Below are 12,731 nucleotides of genomic sequence, written 5' to 3' on the forward strand. Positions count from 1 at the left end.
TGGTTCAGCTAGTTCTAAATAAAGGAATCTGATTTATCACTAAACACTACTTAACTTTACTTTAATACCTTCAAGATAGACACATATACATTACGTAACACAGCAGCGAAAGAACTTTATTCATGGCTTAGGAAAGCGTGGTAGTAAATTATCAGCTGCTTTTATTCTTGCCTTTCTTAGTGAGGAACGATCGCGTGCCTTCGTGTCTGTCGTGGATACACGCGATACCAAAATTTCCTACCCCTTGGAAGATTACAACGCGATTCTCATATGTGCACGATATTCTAGTTACTTAGCAATTATAGGTATCGTAGTGTAACGGAAGATGAGACGGAAATCGTTTTCTCTATGGATAACTTATTTTGCTACGAGGTGCCAATATATATTATTATATCATTATATATTCAACGAGTTATTCTTTTATAATATACTAGCTGACCCGGCAAACGTTGTTTTGCCATATAAAGTATAATTCACGCGATAGTTTTATAAGTAAAAAAAAATTGCCTATATTATAGCCTGTACATCATTTTGTTCTATTGTCAATAGTTTTTGCAGCGCACGCAAAAATAGGTTTTCGATTTTACACCTTGTTTTACAAAATAGCAATTTTATTACGGATCCCTAATTTTGAAAAAACAACATAGCCTATAGCCTTCATCGATAAATGGACTACCCAACACTGAAATAATCATTCAAATCGGACCAGTAGTACCAGAGATTAGCGCGTTCAAACAAACAAACAAACACTGCAGCTTTATAATATTAGTATAGATAAAACTGTCCTGTCAGTTCTGTTCATAATAAAAATTCACGAGCAAAGCTATTTCATTTCCAACCGACTTCAATTAAGAAGAATATTTTCGAGTCGTGTGTATGTTTATGATTGTTACAACAGAGATCTCATTATACTGATTGTGGTTTCGTTTTCAATTGAACGGGAGTTCTGATATAGGAATACATAAGTAATTAAAGGATGTTATGAAATTTACATTGAGACTATTTTTATCTTTAACCGACTAAAAAAAGGAGGAGGTTCTTAATTCGTCGGAAGGTTGTGGTTATGTTTGTTACCTCAGAACTTTCGTCTGGGTGAATCAATTTTGAAAATTCTTTTTTTGTTTGAAAGCTGGTGCTTTCCGTGTGGTCCCATTGCAATTTGGAAGAAAGTGTAAATAGTAGAAGTGGCAATAGAAAAGATATATTAGAATGGTAGTTTGGTGAGAGTTTGGTTAGTTTCTGATTTTGAGATCCATGACAAAGTAACGGATCTCTTCAATTCTTAGGAGCAAATTAACGATACTAGGCCGAATATTTTTATGCTATCCGGATACTTGAGTTACCTACCGTAACGTTGTTATGGTCAAGTTATTTTCGTTATCAAATATGATGATCGATGGAACTCCTTGACGAATTACAGTAAGGGTGCGATCTGTGGCAGATATTCTGTTATAAAATTGCAATGCGCTTACGTTCATTGCTGCATTGCAAATTTTAGTAGATCTACACAAATTTAGATAAATTATTAGTAAGTGTAGTTCAGATTCACTAAAAATCTAAAAAACAAGCAATTAATCACTCATTTGTGTACATAAAACATAGTTTAATTAAGTGGAACTGACTGCTAACGATATAAACTAATTTACATCAAACCTTCACAAGTTTACTTATTACCCATAAACTTAATATCATTGATAAATTCGGGCGCGAATTAGTGACTTAAGTAATTTAATTACTACCTAAATGAATAAGCCTTTCTTTAGCTTTATTTACCTAAGCAATTTATACAACATATAAGTTTTGCATGTCTAATTTTAATGTTTCTTAATAACTTAATACATACAGTAAAATGTTCTGGTTGTCACCTTTTAAAATACAGCTTTTATAGTTGTTTGAAAATATACTAAACAGCAAAATTATACTAAAGTTCCTACTTATGGTTTTCGTTTGAATTTTAATCGTGTTCATGTATTTAAAGTCGTGATGAAAATGCATTAACCTTTTGATTTTAAATATAACATGGAGGTTATAAACTGAGAAAGAAAACTGTGCCGCATACCATTTTTGCACGATACCACCTACTGTGGTAAACGCTAGGTAATGATTATTGTTTTTGCTAAGAATATTTCAATGTGATACGTACATACGTAATTAGTTACATTATAAATAAATTTAGAATTAGCAATAATTTACTTAAAATTACAGTATGAATATTTTATGTAACTATAATAATAAGGTTATACTTCCTTCTAATTGGCGTAAATAAAATAATAATAATAAGAGACAATATTATGGCACTATTGTATTTATCACCCTGGAATATACGTTTTTTTTTTAGATTAAATAGTAAGGGACGAGATGAGCAGGACGTTCAGCTGATGGTATTGATACGCTCTACACATTACAATATAGTGCCCCTCAGGATTCTTGAAAAACCCAAAAATTCTGAGCGGCACTACAATTGCGCTCGTCACCTTGAGACATAAGATGTTAGGTCTCATTTGCCTAATAATTGCACTATATACAGTAATTTTTACACATTACTGCTTCACGGCAGAAATAGGCGCCGTTGTGGTACCCATAACCTAGCCGGCTTCCTGTGCAAAGGAGCCTCCCACAGGATATGATAGTACTACAAAATATAAACCCAAAATCCCAATCATTTGAATACCTCTATGAGGCTTGATTTGTAATAATCTTCTAATTAATGCCGTTAATTAATTAAGTGTAAGTAAATAAATTCTATTTTAAGCAATAAATGATAAGCCATTGAATTTCCTTATCTGATTTTATTAATAGAGAAATCTAAGCAATTTATATAACCTTATCTGATGTCGCATCAAGCGGCAATATCTATTACGAAATTGCCATTTGATAAATCGCCAAACATTATTATAGGCGGCAGAAGAAATGGGCGATCTCAACTGGGACTTTAACATAGTTAAATTTATGCGGATATCAATTTTATCATCATCATTGTAAGGCACAGTTTTGCTTAAACAGAAAATATACTTTTAGCAAATAAGTATTATTTTATGATGGCATACAATCTAAGATGATGGTAGCTGGAGTCTTACTAAATTATATTCAGTATCTTTACCTTAGCACATAAATTATTTAGGATGGGGATGTTCTGATGTATTTGTCTTTATCATTCATTGCTCTTCACTTTGAGAATAGATGGCCAGGACACACTGAGTTCAAAATAATATTATATTTACCTTATGTACGTATTTTGACAGCTTTCTTCTTCATTTTTTTTGTAGCCGTGCTATTTCTAAACATCAAATGGAATAAAGTAAATGCACGTGACTTTTTTAACTTTTTTCTCTTCCTTAAAGGCTGGCAACGCTCCTGTGAATCCTCTGGTGTTGCAGGAGAGTGTGTGGCGGTAATTGCTTAACACCAGCTGGTAACCCGTACGCTTTTTTGTCCTCCTTTTCCGTAAAAACACGATGGTCTTATGTTTGCGAAGTCAGTAAATATTTTTGAAGTTATACTTCTTTAGGCGCGTTATGAAAAAATGATGAGAGTGAAATTTTAAGAGGCGCGCGCGTCTGCTGTAACACAAAAGCAACAGATTGAAGTTGGTTCTTAAATTTTCTGACGTTTGCGACATTCGTTATTTTTTTTTGGTTTCATCGTCCATTATTAGGACAGGCAAAGAGTTCAAGCACATACAGCCGTATTCGTTATTTAATAATTAATTGTCAAAGCCATTTTTGCAAGATTTTTACAATATTGTTCGTTCTACAAACGTAGAATAGCAGTAGGAATAAATAATTCTAACAATTTTTGCTTCGTTAGGTCAAATAAGTATAACTTCTTGCGTGCATACATAAGTACACACACACTATATTTTTTATTTTGTCTGTCTATTCATGCACATTAATCTCAGGAATAGCTCAACCGATGAATGTGGTTTTTACCAATGAAGTGTAGGTATCTCCTCGTAACCTTTAGGTTTTGTTTTATACTAATGGAAAGAACATGATGTTACCTGAAACACTACTTCATGTTTTTAAAATTAAAGTTATTGTATTTTTTATCATCGCTAGTAAAATGCCCGTAAAATACCTTTATTTATTTACGGTGTGTGTGGATTGATGCATCTACTGTACCATGGCCTGGTATTATTGTTGATACAGTAATAGTCGGCCGTGACTGTACTCAATAACTCTTGTTTTTACGTATTAACTTACATTTACTCTTTTTAACTAACGCTTGTAGGGCATTCAGTATTTTTGTTGGTCACTTTATATACTGAAATCATTTTTTTAAAGATGGAGCTGTTAATGTTGATTTAAAAGACTGTCAATGAGTTCCTTGCTACTTCTTCTCATTAAATGTCAAACATTTCCAAAGTGGCGGTATACCGTTATATAACAATATATAAAAAGAAAAGAAAGATTTTGACATTCGTGTCATTTCTTTGACCTTCATGAAAAAAGTGATTTTGATTTCATTTGATTTTTTTAAAAAGCAAAAGTTAATTTGAACTTTTAAACCATTCGTTTACCTTTAATATATAAATATCCGGACGACCGAGCCTTGCTCGGATTTTTAAGAATTTACAAAACTTGAACAAAAAGAAAAAACTAATAGGACATCTGGATTCGAACCGGGGTCTTCTGCTTTCCGGATCACCCAATGTCCCATCTGAGCTATAATAGTCTTGTATATAGTGGCGAAATTTACCTTTGTATTCTAATGTTATTGTAGCTGTTTCTCATTCAAACATGGATAAAACAATTTTTTTTTAAATTGAAACCTTGCTAGATCGATTTATCACCCCCGAAATCCCATATATATATATATATATACAAGAATTGCTCGTTTAAAGATATAAGATATAATATTGACATGAAATTTGCATCAAATTTATTTTTTTATTTTTATAAAGGATAATAACAACAGCAGATTAAAACCAAAAACGGTTTCCATTAATGTTTAGTTAAAATTTCGCACGGTACAGTTCTCGTTTTCCGCGTGACCGTACAATACGTATATGGTTAAGTGCGGTTTGTACATTTGGGTTCATTAATTACTCCATACTTGGTACTATAGTATTTTCTTTGATAAACGCGTGTGTTACACATTTAAATAAAACACTCTTAAAGGATTAAAACGCGTGTAATTGTAACTGTTTTTACATTAGATTTTTGCGTAAAAGTTACATTTTTATTTTAGTTAACCCGACGTTTCAAGACCTTTCCAGATCTCGTTTTCAGGGGGACTGCAGATGAAATAAGTCATAGACAGTATTTGTCATAGTTGTCATTATGAAGTTTAGCGCCATTTATTTTCTTGGTAGTGGTATTTGCTGTAAACAGATGGTTTTTGGCAAAATTTACTGACAATGTCCTCTTCTTTTTTGGTATGTGTAGTTTTATGGGTTTTAATTTTGAGATTATTGGATTCCAGGTGTAAGTTAATTTTAGACCATCTTCTCTATTGAAATTTGGGTGTTTTTTAATTTCGATGGCTTCAGGTACCAGTGTTGGGTAACCACTAAATAATATTCGCCATTTTGGCGCTGTTGGCCATGTAGCGAGAGTCTGCGATACTAAAAGTGATGGAAACCTCAACAAACAACGATAGGTAGTGGAAACTATTTACAAAAAAAAATGAATATTTTATAACGTTGATTCCTGAAGTATAAATAACACGGAAAACGAACGAAATTATTTCAAAATGCAAAAATACTTCAGACTGATAAACGGTAAGAAACTTCATTTAACTTATTCAAATTAGTTTGATTACAGCTACATTCACATTTAATTAAATATTCTGCCGTTCATCTTCCTGGAATTATTATAAAATACTTAAATTTTAGGTCTTTCTTATTTCCTGTAGTATTATTTTTACAAAGATTTTCTACACAACCCGGCATTTTAGTTTCAATTATTATTATCAAAGTTTAACAGAACATGTGGCACGTCAACGACACACACTGTTCGAGACTGGCTCGAGTACGCCCACTTGGACGTAGTATTAGTTGCCGCACTTTGCGACTATGCCCACAGTATCTAGTTGGAACGCAGCGGAGACAAATCCTTAATCTAAGACCAGTAACAAAAAAGTGAACTAAAAGATTGTATATTATTTAATCAAAACAAATCTTATAACTATATTTACAATACTACGACTACATAAAATTAAAACTATCATTACGTGGAAGCGTACCAAGCGTACTAAAAGATTGTAGCTAAATCAACATGTTTATAATTTTTACAATAAATTATTTTATTTTAATTCTGTTTAGTTAAATTTTTATCTATATTATGTTTTTTCTGTCATCTCCAATTAATTAATGCGGTTTAACTTTTTAGATTACATTTATTATGTAGATTATACGTAATGTCTTTTTCGAAATACCTCCCAAAGTAAATCTAACCTTTCTAACTATCCAGCAATTTAATAAAGCAGGTTTGCGGCGTAAAAGTAACAAACTTACATTTACTTATACAATATTAAGTAGGGATATCTATATACCTATATCCATTCAAAGTCAAATATTTAAAAGTAATATACACAAGACTTATATTATTCTAAATTAAAACTAAAAGCTTATAGAAAACATATTGTTATTTCAGGCAATATTGTCAAAACAGTTGTATACATCGTAAATTACATCGACCACCGAAAACACACGCCGAGTGTTTTATCCGCAATAATACCTATTGTTACATCTATTTTATCGTCTATTATTTGACAAAGATTATTTTTACCGTAATAGTATTTTATATGATTCTTATATAGTTCTATATAAGGTAGAAAATGGCGTAGCAAATACTGTTCTAATATTATCAAAACTGGCCCCAGATAGTACAGGAAATCACAAGAATGACAATGGTTTTAAATGACTCTATCTGAGTCGTCTCTATTCTGTATTGTGTGGACTTAAAAGCGTTGGAGTAATTTATGTTGTTTTTCATTCCTTGTGTCCGTTGATACAAGTGATTTTATAACAATATAAATGTAAAGATTCAAAGATAGAAGTGTTTTATATTGTCCGACGGTTAAAAAACATCGTGTGATATGATCCGGCGTGATGCAGCAATACTTTGTAGTTTAATTACATTAATATAAACTCAATACGCTTTTTTACTGACTAAGCTAACGATAAAAGCAAAAATCATAGTATACAAACATGGAGATAATAGAGATGCCTTTAATTTTGATTTTCATAATCGCTTATAACTATTTTTAATTATTATATTCAATTAGTTTTAAGAAATTCTTTTCGAGTCGGATTCACCCATGAAGGGGTCCGTAGCAGTAAGTAACATAATATAAAAGTTCTTTTAGTTCGTTGTAACTTTGATCGATGTTTTAATAATAATGTATTTTTTTTAAATAAAGTTATTAATAAAACTATTTGTGACTAATAATAACTAAATCAAGTTCAAACCATTTTTTTAATCATTATCTTATTTTAGAAAATACACGGGCAGGGGGTTACACATTTAACCACTTTGGAAGTGCCTCTCGCGCAAACTAGTTTAGACAAAAATTATATGAGAAACTTCAATATCATTGAAGACCTATCCATAGACACATTTACAGTTTCAGTTCTAAGTACGGGGAACCCCTCTTTTTTTTTCTATTTTTGGGTAATCTTAATGCAACTTACATAATATATCTACTTACCAAGTTTCAACAGCATACTTCTTATAGTTTCGGAAAAAAGTGGCATACGGACGGACAGACAGACAGATCTGACGAATCTATAAGGGTTCCGTTTTTTGCCATTTTGCTACGGATAGGGAACTCTAAAAATGCGTCAGAGGCACAATAGGTTAAGCCGTTGTAGAAACACAGTTCGAACACAGAAATGTGGTTTCGATATTCGAATTCATATTTATATGTACATTATTCGATTTTTATAGAAATAGATTAAAGCTTCTTCGACCAAGAAGGCTTTATGTATAATACAGCAGATTATATAGAAGATAATGATGCATGGTTCTTGTCTGGTTATGCGAGGGCCACCTAAAGTTTGTGTTAATGAAATACTTTGATTAATACTATTGAGACAATTTTATATTCAGCAATTGACTAATAATTAACATAAGTAATATGCAAGAGACCAGTCAGCTCAGTTCTCAGATATCTGACAGGCAGAGACAATACAAATACCATTGGAAGGCTCCTTTACACAGGATGCCAGCTGGATTATGGGTACCACAACGGCGCTTAATTCTGCCGTGAAGCAGAAATATGAAAACATTATTGCGTTTCGGTCTGAAGGGTGCCATAGCTAGTGAAATTGCTGAGACTTAATATCTTACGTCTCAAGGTGACGAGCGCCTTACAGTGGCACTGCATTGTGATGAGCAGGGCGTATCAATACCATCCGCTGAACATCCTACTTGGTTTTTCATAAAAAAACATTGCAGACTGGCCTATAGAATTGGGACACAACCGTAGTGAGGTGACATTTATAATTATAAAAAAATCTTAATATATTATAATTAATCCAGTGTCCTGATGTTTGTGAACTCCTAAAGTAATTAACGGATTTAAATTGGGATTACTTCATGGAGTACGGTTTAGAACCATAATTATTATTATTTACGATTTTTTTTTTGTATAGACATGGTCTATGAGAGAATTTATTGACGCACGTTTGACAGTTCTGCTGTAAAAAAAAATCATTCTAACAGGGAGCATATTTTACGAAATAACTGTTGATTTTATGAAATATTATTGACAAATTCATGGAGAACAGTATTTTATTTATTGTTTATAGAACAACGTCTGTTCCAGTCTGTATAATATACTAGTCTTAGTTATTATATGATTCAAAAGATGGGCTGGGAGTTACTTACCAGTTCTTCTCCCCAGGTCAAAGGCCCTTTACGAACTGATGTAACTTCATGACGATACCGAGTGTTGTGCAATATATTCTCAGACCTACCCACTATGCACTCAAAATTTCATGAGTATCGGTCAAGCCGTTTCGGAGGAGTTCAAAATTTAACACCATGACACGAGAATTTTATATATTAGATTAGATAATTCAGACTCGATTTCTTCTTATACTGTGCAACGAGGCTTTATATATTTTATTCTGTGTATTCTGCAATAAGTCCGAAATTAAATATGAATTGTCATTGGTCCCTCAAACATGTGCAATTTTCCAATAAATGAAATGAAGATGGCGAAAATTATTTACATTAAAAAATTACGTCTCATAGATAGAAACAATCTAAGATAAATTATATTATAAGATAAATTATCATAGAGCCTCTTGATAGATTTTGACCTACACTGGCGTGTGTATGTCAATTTATTTGAGTGTACGTGCGTTGCTGAAAATAAAGGGTTACAGTTAGCCGCTATTTTTTTGAAATAGTTCATGGATTAAGTAATCAGAGAATAGATGTAGAAGATTACGAGACTTGCATGTAATAATGCAGCAGTTGGGCCCAAAGGCGCGGAAAATATACAAAGTACTAGGTACGCAGCTCAATAGGGCTACTGGAAACCCAAGAGCTATTTCGGTCAAATGATTGACCGGACAAGACGAGCAGGAAGTTCAGTTGATGCTACTAATGCCCTGCCCAATACAATGCAGTGCCGCTTACAATTCTTGAAGAACCCAAAAATTCTGAGCGGCACTACAATTGCGCTCGTCACCTTGAGACATAAGATGTTAAGTCTCATTTGCCCAGTAATTCCACTAGCTACGGCGCCCTTCGGATCGAAACAGTAATGTTTACACATTACTGCTCCACGTCAGAAATAGGCGCCGTTGTGGTACCCATAATCTAGCCGGTATCCTGAGCAAAGGAGCCTCTCACTGGTAAATACCTAACGAGGTAGCTACCCAACGAGGAAATACTACCAGTGTTCTTGGTACACTTGCCCGTAATGATAGTTTATATTTAATGTAATCATAGTATTGTAAATATAATAATAAGATTTGTTTTGTTTGAACAAATGTTTATGTAACACAGCAATACGATCACGACACTTTTTTATTCTGAACGATCAGAACAAAATCTCGTCTCATCATAAGAGTAATGGACTTCCTTTCCAAATGGTAGACACCCAACTGCACATCCGAACCAACTTCCCGAGATTCACATATTGCTGCTTATATTTTCAGTGCAAAATTCAAAATTATTAGTTTTTTAAAAACTCAATAGAATTAATTTTTTTGATAAGATAAATCTAAACCCCTACTAGGCAAAACACAGGCTTTAATTACTACGGGTACAAGACAACTAAATATTTGATAAAATAACCAAGTTTAAAACTAAATTTAAATGAAATCCGGTATACCTAGTTTAGTAGTCGAGTTAACTAGCCGCTGGGGTGAAGAGGTTGTTAAAATTAAATTATTATTAATAGATTACTATCGATCTAATAAAGGAACCATTTGCGAAAATATTTACTTTTAGCATGGTTCCAAAATGATTGAATTTCTGTTTAACTTAATTACATTAATTTTATCATAAGTCTATCCATATTTTACTAGCTGACCCGACAGACGCTGTATTGTGACGATGTATTTTAGGAAATTAGAACTACAGCTTTTAATAGCAGCAAATTTAATAATGTACAAATATGTAGTAAACTCAGTACAATAAAAATTCAGATATATTTTAACGGTAATATTAACGAGTAGCCGCCCGCGACTTCGCTTGCATGGATTTTATTGAAATCAATTACTGCAGTTTTCCCGAACTGATACGACTTAATTAATGCCAAGTAACTGAACACTGTTACATCATAAATAAAATACTGTTTTTTGTTAACAATTTGTCAATAATATTTGATAAAAATATCAAGAATTCTTTCGTAAGATATGCTCCTTGTTCTAATGAAATTGTTTCACAGCAGAACTGTCAAACCGTGCGTCAATAAATTCTCTCAAAAAAAATATGTCCGTACAAAACAAATATTGGAATAAATTATGGGTCCCAAATATAAATAAAAACTATCCTATCCCCATTAAAATCCGTTCATTAGTTTAGGAGTTTACTGGAAACAAACACCAGGATACTGGATTTACATATATAAAGATTATTACTAGAATTATCACTGATGATTCATTATAATTTCATTTTCAGAAATTTCAAAATAATTTAAAATAAGAATGCGTATATTTTTAGACAGACCAATTATATAACAACACAAATATAACCGCTTGATATCAAATAACAAAAATAAATAAATATATAATATACATATAATTATGTTTATTGTGATGGTTATAACTTTCTTTCGTGTTTGTATAAAATTAACGTTTGACTGTGTCTACCATTTTCATTATCAAGTAGATTAATTTAAAAAAAAATTAAATGCCCGACCAAAATTATTCAGGTTATAGGGTTTAGACATACTAATATCCAAAGTATAATATATTTCAGTAAAAAACTAAACAGTAATTTGTAAATTATTATGAAATTAAATTTATTTATTGCGTTGAATACAGTATACATTATAGATATTAAATTTATTGTAGTGTCTTCTATTCGGCTAATTTAAATTAGCATGCTAAAAGATTACTTAAAATTTAAAAAATCCTTAACACTAAATTTTTTGTAGTTTAATCATTTAAACAGGAGTCCAGCAAATCGTTTCTGTGTATTTAATGTATTTTTTATGTGATATGTAGTTTTGTGGCTAAAACTTATGTTCTTACTTACCTTAAAACTACACCCATACATTCATAATTCCATACACTGTATAAATTCACAGCACTGGCCACAAAAGCGTTAATGTTCCAAAATATTAGTAATTTACGAAAGTATCGCCGTAGGCGGAAAGTAGGCGAGCCGCCCAAACGCGTCCTCCGTACTCCGTACTGAAAGCCTCACTGAGGGGTTTAGGGGAGGGCTATTGGAACCTCTGGGGGCTTCCTGGAGCAGACGCGCGCATCCTCATACCTTGAGCACTGTATACATGAGTAAGTAAAGTGGCAGTTTCAGCGTGCAATATCGGAAACAGGTAAGAAAACGTATCACGTTACTGCGCTTATAAAGTTTAGTACCGCTATACATGTCAAGTGCCATAGATTCACGCTTGCTAGTGGCTACGAACGAGAGATGTGCTTATTATAATAGGATTAAAATTAAATTAATATCCTATAAAGTATTTTCTTTGATTAACGCGAGTATTACACATTTAAATAAAATACTTTTTAAATGATTAAAACACGTGTATTTCAATGATTAAAACTGTGTTTTTACATTATGTTTTTGCATTAAAGTAACCGTTAATAATATTATTTTCTTAGATCATTTATCCGTCTAGATAGACTATGACAGCTGTGAAAACGTCGAAAAAAATTGAGTTTAGAATTATCCTCTATTTTGAGCTATACACGCATACTAACACAAAGTTTATTTTTATGGAATAGGAGGACAAACGAGCGTACGGGTTACCTGGACTTAAATGATCACAGCCGCCCACATTCTCCTCCAAAATAAATCGTGAGTGTAAGACGTAGCTTATCACGCACACTAAACTAATATTCCTGGCATGTTTTTATCGGTTGTATAACAGACTCTATGTAGACGTATAACTTATCTAAGATTAGGTTATTTAACCCGACGTTTCGTCACCTTTTCAGAGCACGTTTTCAGGGGGACTGACGTGCTCTGAAAAGGTCACGTCGGGTTATTAATCTTTAAAAAGGATTTTATTTAAATATCCTTTTATGTTTTTCTGATAACGAATGTAAATTTACTAGGTGTGTTAAAAATTTATATTAA

General features: G+C 32.3%; 1 protein-coding gene across 1 annotated transcript in view; it reads right to left on the bottom strand.

The window, feature by feature from the left end:
* Window positions 1-11,812, bottom strand: part of LOC126973795 (roundabout homolog 2-like) — a 97,637-nt gene extending 85,825 nt beyond the window's left edge. Inside the window, exon 1 of the mRNA XM_050821115.1 lies at window positions 11,664-11,812. The gene's annotated coding sequence lies outside the window, so the exon portion shown is untranslated. The remainder of the gene's footprint in view (window positions 1-11,663) is intronic.
* Window positions 11,813-12,731: the final 919 nt, after the last annotated feature.

This window comes from Leptidea sinapis, chromosome 30 (genome assembly GCF_905404315.1).
Source record: "Leptidea sinapis chromosome 30, ilLepSina1.1, whole genome shotgun sequence".
NCBI lineage: Eukaryota > Metazoa > Arthropoda > Insecta > Lepidoptera > Pieridae > Leptidea > Leptidea sinapis.